This window comes from Anas platyrhynchos, chromosome 14, assembly GCF_047663525.1.
Source record: "Anas platyrhynchos isolate ZD024472 breed Pekin duck chromosome 14, IASCAAS_PekinDuck_T2T, whole genome shotgun sequence".
Taxonomy (NCBI): Eukaryota; Metazoa; Chordata; class Aves; order Anseriformes; family Anatidae; genus Anas; species Anas platyrhynchos.
The window spans coordinates 1,093,694-1,107,779 of NC_092600.1; the positions used below are offsets into that span (position 1 = coordinate 1,093,694).

Here is a 14,086-nt window from a genome sequence, read left to right on the forward strand (position 1 = left end):
CCTGCGGCTGCTTTACGGTCCCGGTGTCACAATGCCGCTGGATCATGGTGGACCCGCGCCTTCAGGGAGCACGTGGCAATTAGCAGAGCCCTGGGCCTAAACCTCAGCTTTATCTTAATTAAGGATGCTCCATCTGATATGTTAGGGTTAAATAGCAAAGGGAAGAAGGAGGGTAAGAAAGGCAAAGTGCTGTCATCGTTTTTTATTTTTTGTAAGGAATGGAGATGTCCTCTAGAAAAGTCCCATACAATTGTACATAATTTAGCACCGTAGTTGGTATGGAAAGTTTTCAAATAATCTATAAGCTTACATTGAAAAGTATTAAGTGCTCTTAATGCTCTGATTGACTTCCACAGGGCAGCAGTTTGCCCGGATGGTGGAAATTTGCTACTATTATGTAATTTACAGAGACCAAACTAGGTCGTAGGTGACGAATCCATTGTTGTGGTTTTCTGTGCTGGCCAGTGAACCAGAACTATTTACAAAAACCTCTGCCCCAAGTAAAACAGTAACAAATCAAGTATTTACATGCTCAACACATTCCGTATTTACATGTTCAACACATTCCATATTTACACGTTCAACACTCTCCGTGTTTAAGGGGACAGAAGGACCGCAGTGGTGCGTGCCGTGTGGCAGCGGGCGCTGTGGTGGGGCGTGCAGTGACCCCCACGAGGGCTGACACACACACACACACACACACACACTGCTGCTGCCCACACTTTTTCCACTTTTCAGTGGAAAGTTGCTCTGGGCACACGGGGAAGCAGGCAGCAGCCGTGGCACGGGCAGGGACGGCGATGGGCTGCGGCGCAGGAGCCAGGTACGGGGCAGGGGGGGCGAGCTCGCAGCACCGTGGGTGACCACCCTGTGGCCACTCCCCACCACAGCCTGAGATGGGGTCTGGGCGCTGGGGGTGGCCCCAGGGCTCCTGGTTCACAGCATGGGGAGTTAGGCATGGACAGGCAGCAGGAGGCAGTGACCAAAGCCTGTCCAAGTCCGTGGACTAGCAATTGGTCTGGTGGGGGGTGTCCCTGCCCATGGCAGGGGTTGGAACCGGTTATCTTTAAGGTCCCTTCCAACCCGAACCATTCCAAGATATAATTTTCTCACTAGCTTGCTGCTTCCTACATATTGTGTGCAGTTCTAAACCAGGCCTGTTAGGACTGCTATCGCTGTGTAACGGGGCGCATGGCCCTTGAGTGTTTTCACAGAAGGAAGCAACACTTTTGCCCCTGTCTTTACTCTGTTCTGGGGGTCCAGACCTCCAAAACTGGACTCGATCTGTTGCTGCCTTTTTGCCTTTTCTGAGCACCTCTGTGAGACTTCCCATTGCCTGCAGCCACAGCTCTGATCCCCCAGGCATGGGATCTGTGGGGCAGTGGAGCGGGGTCTGCGGTGTGAGCCCCCTGCGGGGCAGTGTAGAGAGGGGCTCGTGGGCAGATGGGGGGCTCAAAGAGAGCGCGTGGTCTGGGGGGAGCTGCCAGAGGCTAACAGGAGGTGTTTAACCTCATGGCAGAGCTTCATTAGAAAGGGGAGGATGAAGCAGCTGCTACATAGATTAACCATTAGAAGGTAAAAGCGACACCACCAGCAGAATTATTAAAAAGACTCTTATCTGGTTAGTGGGAGATTGTTTCTGGAAACTGAGAAATTACTGCGTAATGGGAACTGCAGGTTTTCCTGGAATTCTGGATGTTGTACAAAAACAGTTCTTTTCAGACCCAGCAGACACAAGCTAAGTAAAATAGGTTTTTCAAGTGGAAAACTGCCAATTATTCCAGATTGTTGTGATAGTTTAGTGATTCACACAAGACTTCGGTAGACTGTTAGTGAGAACTTCTTTTTAAAATGCACGACGGGTTACAAAGAATATTTGTGAATAAAGTGTTTTCATTTGAAGCCAGCCAGCTACACTGCTTTTTCTTTGCGGTGTGCCCCGCGGAGCCTCCTCGCGGAGGCCAAGCTCCAGGCGCCGCAGGGGACGGCGTAACCGCAGCCGGGAGCGCAGCCTCCACCACTCCAACCGGCGGCAAGCAAACTCTAAAAACAAACAAACAAACACCAAAAAGTGGACACTGATTTATAAAAGCTTGTCATCTGTGTATTAAAGACAGAAAGGCAATGAAGTTCCTATTTTTTTCTGCCGAAATCTTGTTGATGTGCAAAGCACGTGCTGGCCGCGAGGCGCGTTCTGGCAGAGGGCTCTGTGCGCAGGCCTGGCCCTCCTGGAACCCAGGCAGAGCAATGGAAAGTTACCCCAAATGCCTGAGATTAGGAAGAAAAAAATATGCTTAAAAAAGGGAATTAGGCTGAGGTAAACTGTTGTGCATCATCATTTGGTTTAATATTTGATAAGGAGTTGTGCTGGTTCAGCAAGTCTTTCTGAAGGAGTTTGGGACAGCGCTTAGGCTGTAGGAGCTCCAGGTGATGCGTCCTGTCTTTGACCCTTCTTTTTCCACTTCTGTTTGAAGAGTTGTACGGATCAGTGAGCGCTATTGCTTGACTATCGGACAAATAGCGTAGTACTTTGAAAGTGAATAAAATGAAGAATATGACTATAACAGGAATACAGAAAACAGTAGGGGATGAAGATGGCCGTTGACCTGAGAGTTCAGGCTGTTAGTCATGATTTATAAATGCAAAACATAAAAGAACATATTTAATTAGTCTGTGATTACATATTAATTACTTTTCTGTGGCATATACGCCCAGGAGGAATAAAAGGTCTCAGAGCAGAATGAGTCTATTTCCTTTAAGGAAATGAAACCGAAAAAAAGATAGATGCGTGCCAGAGGAAGCTGAGATAGGGTTTGCTCTAGTTAGATTTTCTCAAATACTGTTTGCAAAAAATTACCCAGTGCATAAAACAACTTTTTGTTTTAGTCCTTGTGAGTTAAGATTAAAGGCAAAGTGGAAAATTAATTTCATGACGTTATCAGCAAGAGAAAGAGTGAGAAATGTAGTCACCTTTGGTTTGGAAAGACTGCATTAAGTAGGCCAGTTCTTCAGAACTGGTTTGAAAACTGTTTTGTGTCTTACCTCGTTACTTCTTATTGATGCTCGTTTTTCCCAGCTGTGACTTCCCAATGTGTAGATGATCTCTAACCCAAACCTGGTTATCTCTATTTCCTAACAGATAGCAGGAAACAAGGCAGACTTTTATTACCAGTACCTACCACTGCTCTACTAACAGGCTACCTTTCTGGGTGCTGATGCCTTCTCAAACGGACTCAGTATTGGGACTGGGTGACAACAGCTAATACATTTTGCAGAGTTTCCATGTGAAGATATGGTAATGTGTAAGTCACAAATGCTTCCAGAGCAGGGAGCAGTTCTAGGACATCAACCAACACTTTACATGCAGAGCTTGTTCCAGAACTCACACTGGTAACTGTTAGTGATCAGCTATACCACTTCACATCATTTTGCAATGAAATTTGTAGCCTTCAGAGGGGGGCCTGGCTTCCCCATCAGGTTATTAAATGGATGGCCTTCTGTCCCAAAAGCAAGGAGCAGCGAGATCCAGTGCCTAGAGGTCAGCCAGGCTACCCCTGAGATGAGCCCATACGTTTCATTTTGAAGGGAGCTCACCCCAGCAGAGCTAAAATGCCTGGGCAGAAGTCTCTCCCACTGGAAAACACAAACTTAAAATTAGGTATTGTTCCCTAGGCAATACAGAAATTGGATCGCCTGTGGTCTTTTGGTGACTATGTTGGGTGATCGCAATTGGCCTTGCAGTCGATGGACTTCGTGGCCCTAATTGTTCTTTGTACGCTTTGCAAATTATCCCATGAGTGCATATATCATACTGTAGACTATTTTTAGCATTTTTTATAAACACTCACTCCTGTTGACAGCCAGCCATTAGCCTGACCCAGTCCTATTTAAGCAAGGCTGTCAGGGGTGACAGCTCAGGATTTGGTCTTTCATCTCTTTCCTGGCTGGGAATGAGCTGACTCCCTGGCTGTCCTGGAAGCCCTCCTGCTCAGTGACTTTCAGGCTTGCAGCTTAACCCCTCTGTGCATGGTGAAGGAAATCTGTTCTGGGAAACTTGCATAACTACCATCCTGAGGAGCTTTGAAAATAAAGAATGTGTTTATCCCTGCTTAAGGTGGAAAAGTGTCAGGGAAGCAGAGGAACTTTGTCCAATTCTCACTGGCTGCAAGTGTTGTTTAAAAATTGCAATCTAAATTAATTCAGACTTAAAGACAGGAAATAAAAAGCTCAACAGAAATGACCTCTCTGTTCTATGTGCTTCCCAAGCATTTCTCCTTTGCCTCTCCACAGCACACAGCTGTGAAAAGTATTCAGTGCCGAAGGGAAAAAATTGCCTCTTTTTAGACGTAACATGTTAACATGCGGGGCTCCGTCCCCGTTGTCAGACAGCACTGGTTGAGGTGAGGGCAGACTGCGGGGAGCTCAGCACAGCTGGAGCCGGGCTGCCCCTGCCCTGGGAACGTCCCAGCAGCTGCCCAGCCCCGCCACGAGGCAGTCCTCAAACCCCCCAGCACTGATACCCCGTGGGTGTCTGCTGAGCCTCCAGAGTCCTACTGCACTGAGGAGCAACATGAATACGAAGGGGCCTTTTAACAAAATCCCCAGGTCTGGGGTAGAGCTGCCCCTGTGGTGAAAATGAAGGTGGTTGGGGGAAAAAAAAAAAGAAAAGAAAAAAAAAAAAGCTATATTCTCTTCTTTTAACCGTATTTGAACTTCTCACTAAAGTAACATCATCAGATGCGAGTGATAGAATGTACATGTGACATCAATTTTGTTATAAATGACAAAAAAATTCTGTGCAGTTTATAGAAACCATGACAGATCTTTAAAACAAATGCTTCCCCCCTCTTTTTTTCTTTTTTTTTTTTTTTTTTTTACAACTTTTCATTGTTGGCAGTTTAAGGAATCTGAAAATTGAATCCATCTATCTGGCACTGGGAAAACAAACAACATATTTGTCTCTGTATTCTCTCTTCACTCCAATGCTTAAAGGTCCTAAATGCAACTAAGTAAATCTGAAACTGCAGGGGAAAAGAAAGTTGTATCACTTGTGCTCCAACTTATTAGCTTGGCCATGTTATAAAGAGATGATCTGAATTATGTACCAATATTCAAAAGTTCTCTTGTAGTTTGGAGCATTCAGAAAATCACAGAGCATCTGAAAATCTGCAGTTAGTAAAATCATATAAAGCGGTTTGAAAATGCAGGGGTCAGTCTCATCCTGTCATTGTGAGACCATTTCTGGACATGAAGTCCTCAGAGCCATACAGGGCTCACAGGCTTTTACACGTTCCTGTATCTAAGTGTATCACGAGAGACTTCTTCAAAAGAGCATAAGAAGTAGCAGTCCTGTTCCAGATTCATTATTTAAACCACAATAAACTAATGATGCTCACTAAGGACTATGTAGATGTTCAGAAATGATACTATAATTCTCTGAAATTCACCAGTTTCCTTCATCGTGGTTCCTCCACCATTTCATGGTCTCACAAAGGTTTTTCACAATCACTTTTTTCTTGTTTTGGGCTGGGGAGGAGCACCAGAAAATATGCGATGGTGTCTCACCAGTGCGCCCAGTTGTCACTGTCAGTTGTGCCTATAGGAAAACGCAACAATCAACAAATTCCTCTTCTTTCACATGCAGATTGAAATAGTTTCAGAAACTCATTTAACTCTGGGCCCCCGTTTTGAAACCAGGCGCCAGCTGACAGTTCCCAGATTCCCCCAAGGCTCTGTGCACTCTGCTGTACATGTTCTTGTTGTTTACATTTGGTTTCTTTAATTTTTCTTTTCTGCAGTTATGACAGACCCTTGCAGCAGGAAAGCTGGGGCTGCAGAGCAGGTCCTGGTGCCGTGTGTGGCTCCCTGAGCCCGGCGCTGTGCGTTCGAAGGTAGCTTAAAACTTCAAACCCTCAGCGTGTGCGGCTCCATGTCAGCAAAACACAGCGATCAGCCCTGTCTGTGACTCTGGCCCGTGTTTTCTCCCTTTCTTATGCCCTTTACATGGCCGTGAGTTTGCTTTACTGGCCACCTAAACAAGATGCAGGTCTTCGTGTACCAGATTGAAGATTTAGCATCCTCTCATACTGAAGGATGACCCTAGTATCGCTTCCCTCTACAGAAGATATTTTGTCCTTCAACAGAAGCAAACCACATCATCCTTACTGATTAAATTTTGAGGAAAGTAGTAGGAAATTGAGGCTGTCAATTTTTATATCTATGTTTAGATCAACTGAGAATTGATCACTCTTCACCTTGGTAAATGAGAGAAAGCTGTAAGGTATTAATCTTTACCAGAAAAGCTGCAAGCACACCAGCCAAATTATTTTCACTGAACGCCCTCCCCACTATCTATAACCTTGGTCACATAATCAAGAATGAAAATCATTATCTGTTTCATTCACATCTGCTACTAATTTTTTGAAGCCTCCTTTAAATCTGATTAGAACTTCTCATCCAAACCTAACAAATGTTGAACTCAAGGCTAAACTGTATCAGGTTTGCTTAGTAATTCACATAATATTTTTATTTTCTCTTCCTAATTGAATTTGTACATTGATTTGTGTTACTCTTCTCCTGACCAGTTATTATTAACTGTTTATAAAATGCCAAGGGTATACAATGCACTGTGAAGGCACTGACGGCAAATTGCTTTTCTGGTTAATATAACCCATAATTTCTATCCCTTGCCCAGGCAATTTGCCCTGGGTATGCTCTAGCTCTTACCTGCCATTCACTATAATAAGGCTATTTCTTAATGACTAATTGGGAATGTTACCTGAAATGTTGGCTCCCGTTGACTGTCCTATGTGAGTGTCATGAATTTGAGGGATCGTCCCAGTTGACCGGTAGCGGTACAGGTAAAAGGACGCAGTGATTAAATGCACTTACTCCGTCTTCTCACCAGCATCCCCATTAGTTTCCACTGCCTAATGGTGGCCACCCCAGTAACAGCAGATGTGTGAGAACACTTCGGGCTCCAGTCCACAGTGCTGCGGTTTCCTGTTTTCTTTTTCAGTTATTTAGAAAGGTCTCTCAATAAAAATAGTCACCAGTCCCTTCGGGGAGATGCCGCCTGTGGCCAAGCATCCTAGCAAGGGACCCGCTCGCTGCGCTGCCACCAGCCTGGAGGCACAGCCGGTCCCTCTGCCACGCTTCGGGTTTGGCGAGGACCGAAATAACTCGCCGAGTTTCACTTTCATTCTGGGTGAGGAGAGGAATGCATACTCTCAAACCCAGTTCCACATTGCACGAATGTCAGTGAGCCACCGAAGGGCACCCGTCCGTCAATCGCTGCCCTGCGGCGGAGCCGAGCAAGGTCGGGCAGGCGGCACGGGGAGGAGGGCACGCGGCCAGCCTCCACTGCCCGCAGATGGAGTGGTGGTGGCATCGGCTGCCTTCAGGCCTCTGGTTTTCCCGTCTCTTTATCTCAGTGCTCAGAGGGCCGCATGCTTAGCTGTACCAGGCAGTGTTTTGGCGAGGAGACCGTATCGTAATGCCGTTTTCTTTCATTTGCAATCGTTTCAAGCCTTGTGCCTTGTTACTGCAGTAATGGACGAGGATAGATACAACTTTCTGCATAAGCACAGAAGAGCCTTTGGGGGCAATATGTTAACCTCTGACAATTCCTGTAATTTCACAGGAGTCTGTATATAAGTTACGGTGCATAATCTGCTCTTTCCTTCCTCTTTAAGGGTGGCTGAAAGTCATTCTAAGATTAGTATTTATTGTTTTATTAATTTCTTTCTCTAGTCTCTACCTTCTGCCAATCACAAAGAGCTTCACAGTTATAGACCAGGAGTTACATCAGCCTTACGAGGCAATGCCAGGTTACAGAAGGCAGAGCTGAGGCACCAAGCCTCTTCCCTTCAGCCTTAACCTCTCAGCATATTCCTCCAGCATTTAAACTGAAAGCCGTGTGACCAACAGGGCAGTTCTTGAGTCATACATCTGAAGGAAGAAGGCAGGGGGCAAATTTCTCCCTCTCTCCTTCCCTGAACTGTTGTGGCCAGAGGGCACCCACCCGTGCTGTCCCCTGGGGGCTGCGGGCACTGGCACCGCTGCTCAGCTGCTGCTGTTCCCACCCCACGTCTCCAGGAGCAGCGCTGTGACAGAAGGGGCTCCGTATTTCTCAGCCACGTGTGTTTGCTCGGTAGCACTCCCCTGCTCTGCTCTTCTCTTCCCTTTCCCACTTCCCTGTAGCCCTTTGTCCTGCGTGGCTCCAGCAGCTCTCCGGTGGGCTGGTGTCAGGGGGGAGGCGCGGAGCCCCGCAGCACTCCGTGCCGGTGCCCAGCTGGGCCTGCCACCGACTGCACAGAGCTGCTGCACGGCCCTGCGAGGCTCAGCGCAGCTGCAGGAAAAGCCCAAGCTCCTCCTACACACACATATGCACAATCTGTATCTAATAATAGTGTGCTGCAAGGGCCAAGTATGTTTAGGTTTAAGAAAACAGTTTGATAGTTATGCCATACTTTGATCCTACTGTCCTGCAATCTTCTGGAAGCTCTCATTTGAAAGCATGTTCAGTTGTATCCATTTTGATTTTGTTTTGTTTTCATTCTCCTCTCTGTTGTTATTCGCTCTCTGGTTTGTTTTACTTTGCACTCCAGAAATTTGTCACATCCCAACTGGCCCTGATCAGAACCATAAGGCAGCCAGCGTTTCCCTTCCCAGGCAAGCTGAACGCATGCTGAGAGCTTTCTGAGTGCTCCCTCCGTGTGCCCGTAGGTGCAGGTGACACGGCAGGGCTGCCAGCTGATGAGCCCATGCAAGAGCACCACAAGACAACAAGGGATGCAAGTGTTTGGTTCGCGTCTGATCGCCTCTGGTAGGGCAGCGATGTAGGTGGCTCTGTGTGACCCTTCAAAGCACCCCGTGGGCCGCAGCTCCCCGAAATGAAGGACGTGCAGGCCCGGCGGTGCTGGGCTGTGGCTGCAAGTGGGCTGGGAGCTGCACCAGCTCTGCCTGGAGTGCGTAGGAAGCACAGGCACGCTCACCAACTCGCTGCCAGAAATGTTTATAATAATTCATAGCTAGTAATAAGCGCCAGCTTCTCCTCGGCTGTGGTAAGCCTCATAAATCACCGCATTTGCAGAACTTTTACCATCACACAAGCTCTTCTGTTGTGACAGAAGGGGTGTGTCTGGCTATTACCTGCACACTAATGAGTAGTTTCACACAATACCTGAAAAACTGATAAAAACTTTTTTTTTTTTCCAAAGGAGATACATTTTCTAGAATGTTTTGCATTGATCGGGAGAGTCAACTTCTACAGCTGTGTTTCTAACCCAAATTCTTTCACTAACACACTCTTGCATAGGAGTTTGCAAATTTGGGAGTTTTAATTTTGCAAGCGAGCCTGCCTGGCCAAACCCTCCTGTTCAAACTGTGTAGTCAGCTGAGAACTGCTGTCATCTGTGTGCAGGGATCTCAGGCTCTTGCTCCTCTCAGCATGGCTCTGGTAATTTCCCAAAGTTACTCCAGCTTCTCCCAGGTATTCCATCCAGCAGAACTGGGCCTGTGGGTTTCATTTGCTGCTTTTTTTTTAATAAAAGGTCAAATCCATTCCTGTACTCCCTACTTCGTGCTACTTTGGTACAGCATTCATGTCAGATAAATTGAGCTATCAAGGGAAAATTAGAAGATTCTCTAAAGGGTCAAAAAGTGCTTAAAATACAGAAGAAAAAGGTAGGCAGAAATAGATTATTTCAAAGCAAAAGGAGATTATTAGTGGAGTCCCACAGGGATCTGTACAGGACCCGTGCCATTCAAGGTATTCATAAATGGCTTCGAAAAGAGGAGGAGGTGGCAGGAGGTGACAAAGTTGGCTGGTGATGATAAATTATTCAAAGTTGCAAAACCAAAATCTATCTGAAAAGAGCTGCAGGAGTGTCTCACCACAAAGAATGGCTAGATGATAAGAATAGCCAGCTGAACTTACTGCCAGTAAATTATAAGTAATACACATAAGGAAGCACAAAATGCAGTAAGAAATGTATATGGGTGTGTGCAACAAGATGTAAATTAGGTATTGGCACCCAGGAAAAAAGGGTTACTGGAGACACAAAGTTCTGCAGAAACACAAACTCGCTGCTGGCTGTCAGGAACAGGCTACCAGCGAGTTGGGAACTGTGAGGGAAGGAGGAGAAAACAAGCCAGAGAGCATCCCTGCATTACTGGATCTTGCGTGGTGTACGCAGTTCTGGCTGCCCATCTTGGGAAGTGTATGTTAAAACTGAGGAAGGAATAGAAAAGGTCACGAATTATAATTAAAGCACGAAAACAGCTGCTGAGAGTCTGTAAAGAAGGGAAACCTCAGATGAGAGGAGGGGTGGCAGTGGGAGGCCTACCAGATAAGAGAGCTGAGATCTATCAGGCAGATAGGCAACAATTATCTGCTCTTTCTAGTGGTACCAGAGTCAGTGGCATTAAATTGCAGCCTAAAAGAAACAAAAGAAAGCATTTGTTCCGCCCAGCATGTAATTAAGCTGTGATGCAACACAAAACCAAAGTATCACCAATTTTAGAAAGAGACCTCGAAGGAGCAGAAACCCGACGGTGCGGCTCCCCCAGCCCCATGGCTGTGCCCCGCGCTGCCCAGGGCCCCAACCCACCGGCCATGCTGGCACCTGGTGGGGGGGGGTCTCAGCCCAGCTGCCCAGGGCCTGCCCGTGCCCACCCCAGGTCCAGGCACTGCGTTCCTGTGCACGGCCCTGGTCGTGTCGCCCTGTCCTGCGTGAGCTCCGTGCCCTGCTGCTGAGGTAATGCCCGCAGAGGTGGGAGAGGTGAGAGCGTGCCTGCAGGCGTGCCAGCGTTTCCATCGCCTTTGGTAACTCCTGAAGTGACAAGCCAGATGCACAGAGCGGACCGAAGCAGAGGTGTGTGACTTGCTGCAAGCTGAGGGGTTTGTGCCCCAACACCTGCCTGGGGAGGCAGAGGGGCTGGAGGTGGCTGGCTGCAGGCTGCTGCTGAATAAAAAGCAGGAGAGGCACTATTCCTTAGAGTGTTTCATATGAAACTGTGATAGAGCTGTCTGCTCTCCTGAAGGGTTTGGGATCCACATATGAGCCAGGGGCTGGGAGCTCCTGGTGATGTAGAAACATGTGACAAAATAAGCACGTGTCCTAAAGGGTGTTGCACTACCATAACATTTAGGTTGTCCTTAAACTCATTGTACCTCTCAATATAAAATTAAATTCTTTTAATTTATCTTTATTTCTGGAACTGCAATTTTGGCAGCACTTGCTGTGATGTCAGACTGATGCCAAGCATAATCTTAGCGAGCAAATAACCTTAGTTTTTTATTACTCTCCCAGCTAACATCACAGAAGAAGCCTGTTTAAAACTGAAGTCCTTTAAAGGTTATACTCATGCAAATACTGTAACAAAAACAAACAAAAAAAATCAACAGGGTATAAGTAAGATGGAACATGAAATATAAGGACAGACATCTACGAACACTTTTTCTAAAAGTAATTAAAAGATCAAGCCTGTGCACCAAATTTTCATGTCCCATCTCTTTACTTAATCCCTATGAATTCCTCCATGTCAGGTGTGTGATATTTAAGAAAAGATTTAAAAGTTTTCTTCATACATAGCATGTACTGCGATTCACAGATTCCTTCCCATTGACTCCTGGGCTTGGATCAGACTCTAAATTTGTACCCATCTGCGGTACTGAATGTGGCACAAATCGGATTTATGTTTTCAATTGAAGGAGGTGTCATATCTCTTGCAGTAAAGACAGATGTTTTAAGAGGTATCTGACATTTCATAAAACATTTTTAGTGGGAACACTTCTCTTTTGCTTATACCTTTACTTACATTTTTTATTTATGAGTCTGAGCTTTAAACTTGCAGTCTGGAATCCTGAATTTCTTTTTGTGGTAAACCCAGTTGTATATAATTGTGTTTTACTGCTAACAAGCCCCAGATTTATAGAACATGATTTGTAATTACTAACATGGGAAGGTATGACTTGCTTTAAAACAAAAGAAAACAAGTATCATCTGCTGTGTTCTGTACTCCCGCAATGTGTCTGCTGTGTCGGAGTGACACGGAAACGCACTGCCACATTCGCTCAGACTCTCAGCACGTTAGTGCCATGGCTGCTTTGGAAGTGTTCATTAATTTGCCCCTTTGTGGCACCATTACTACTACAGCATTCCAGTCCCCAACAGGAGCACATAAATGGAAAATCAAATCCTATTCTCGTTATCATTTGCACTTGACTAACTCTTCAAACATGGCAATTCCCGGACTTCTCACCAGACCAGTGAGCAAGGGCAGGCCTCCATCCCGCAGCAAGATCTGCCTCTCTAGGTACTTCCTACCTGGACAAAGCCACAGCTGAGCCAGGAGGACTGCACAGCACCCCGGGCTCTGTGCTACGAGGCACTACGCACACTGCAGCACTGCAGAGCACGGCACTGAGTGCCTCCTGCACTCAGGGAGCAGCAAGGCAATGTTCCCATCCCTGCACTCCCTGCTGTCCTTTTGTTAGTATTTTTGCCCCGTGGGACTGCAAGCACACAATGAGCGTGCAAATTTCTGCACCCAGGCTCTGCTCTGTGCTGTTCCGAGCGGTGTCTGGGCCTCCATGGCACGAGGAGCCCAGGCCACCTTCGTGTGCCTTGGCTGATGGGCAGTGGTACCGCCACATGTCCCGGGCTGCACTGGGATCTGTCACTTGCTGCTGATTCTTACCAGGCATTGTGCTGCAGGAAAAAATATTGGTGGAAATCAAAGGTGGTTCTTTTCTTGCAGGCATCCTGTAATTAGCTAAAGTTTTCTTTTCTTCATAGAGAGGTCTTGATGCATAAAACAAAAGTTTCCTCTTCCTTGCATGTTGTTGCCAGATGTTTCGGCAAAACTTAAAAACAACAAAGTTATTTGTGTGCGCTTACATATGACTTCACCCCTAATGCCTGTCTCAAAGTGCTCCTCCTCCTCAATTAACCCAATTAATTCTCCCCCAATTTCTGAACAGCCTTTCTATTGTCTGTTGGTCGCAGCATTTTAGTATTGCAAGCGTTTGTTATGGATCCACATCCCAGCATTTAGAAAGGCTCAGTAAGACCATAACCTTCTCAGATTAATTTCCACGTGCAGTTGAGATTTCATTTTTACACAAAACAGCTGCAGACGAAAGCAGCTCTCAATGTTTTGTCAGTATGGACCCGGGGCAGGGGGATTCAGCACTTGGATTGTTCTTATGGCTTCGGTAAACACCGAGGCCCGAGCTCTGCTGATGGAACTAGAGCGAGTTGATATCAGATGTGCCAGAAAGAGATTTAACCCTGTGCAGGGCTTTATCAGTTGGGTACAGGCTTCAGTTTTCCTCAGTGCGTATTGATATAATGAGCTTGGAGGTGTGTTTCATTTCAATGAATTCAATTTCATTCTATTTCATATGCACAAAGTTTTACTCTGTGCTCTTTTCTCTTTCCAGTGACAACTTTTATGTTGTTTTGTTTTGTTTTTTTTTCTCTGTTTAGGCATGAGCCTAAGAAGGGCCAAAAGACTTCACCTTCCTGATTAAAGTTCTGCACGTCAGAACTGAATGCTTAATACCCCTGCAATTGTCAGCACACAAGCAGCCTTTACTGTTCCCTCTTCCCAGGTAACAGGTTAACACACTTGCCAGCCTGAACCAGCCCAGGTGTGCTAACGCCTGCCTTGAGAATCTGGCAGAGCCCCGTGCCACAGGACATCTCCATTAAAGCCAGCAGGGGTGGAAGCTGATGGTGGTCTGGGGCAGGACACATCTGAGTCCAGCCCTGGGAGGAGGAAGGGGGAGGCTTTCTGTTCTCTGAGAGCTTGGGAGAGAAGGGGAGGATAAAGGGATCCTGGTGGAGCCAACCCATACGTGTAAAAAGGAAGGATCCCCGAATGGCATGGTGGAGGAGCTAAAACAGCAGTTCATGTAGAAGCGAAGGGCCCAACGGGAAATCAAAGCATAAAATACAGCAGTACAGCAGAACAGAATAAGGACCAGCACAGGGAATAAAGTCAGGAAAAAACACATAGAAATTAAAAAAATACAATGAGCTATTAACCTGCAGAGGATGAAGGAGGGCATGGCACA

At 46.4% G+C, this 14,086-nt stretch overlaps 1 long non-coding RNA gene across 1 annotated transcript; it reads right to left on the reverse strand.

Moving 5' to 3' along the window:
• Positions 1–1,824: 1,824 nt before the first annotated feature.
• On the reverse strand, positions 1,825–8,337 carry LOC119718395 (uncharacterized). The gene is made up of 2 exons (XR_005269417.2): positions 6,779–8,337; positions 1,825–5,596 (listed from the first exon to the last, which is right to left on the reverse strand). It is a non-coding gene; the product is annotated as an uncharacterized lncRNA (long non-coding RNA).
• Between the last annotated feature and the right edge of the window lie 5,749 nt (positions 8,338–14,086).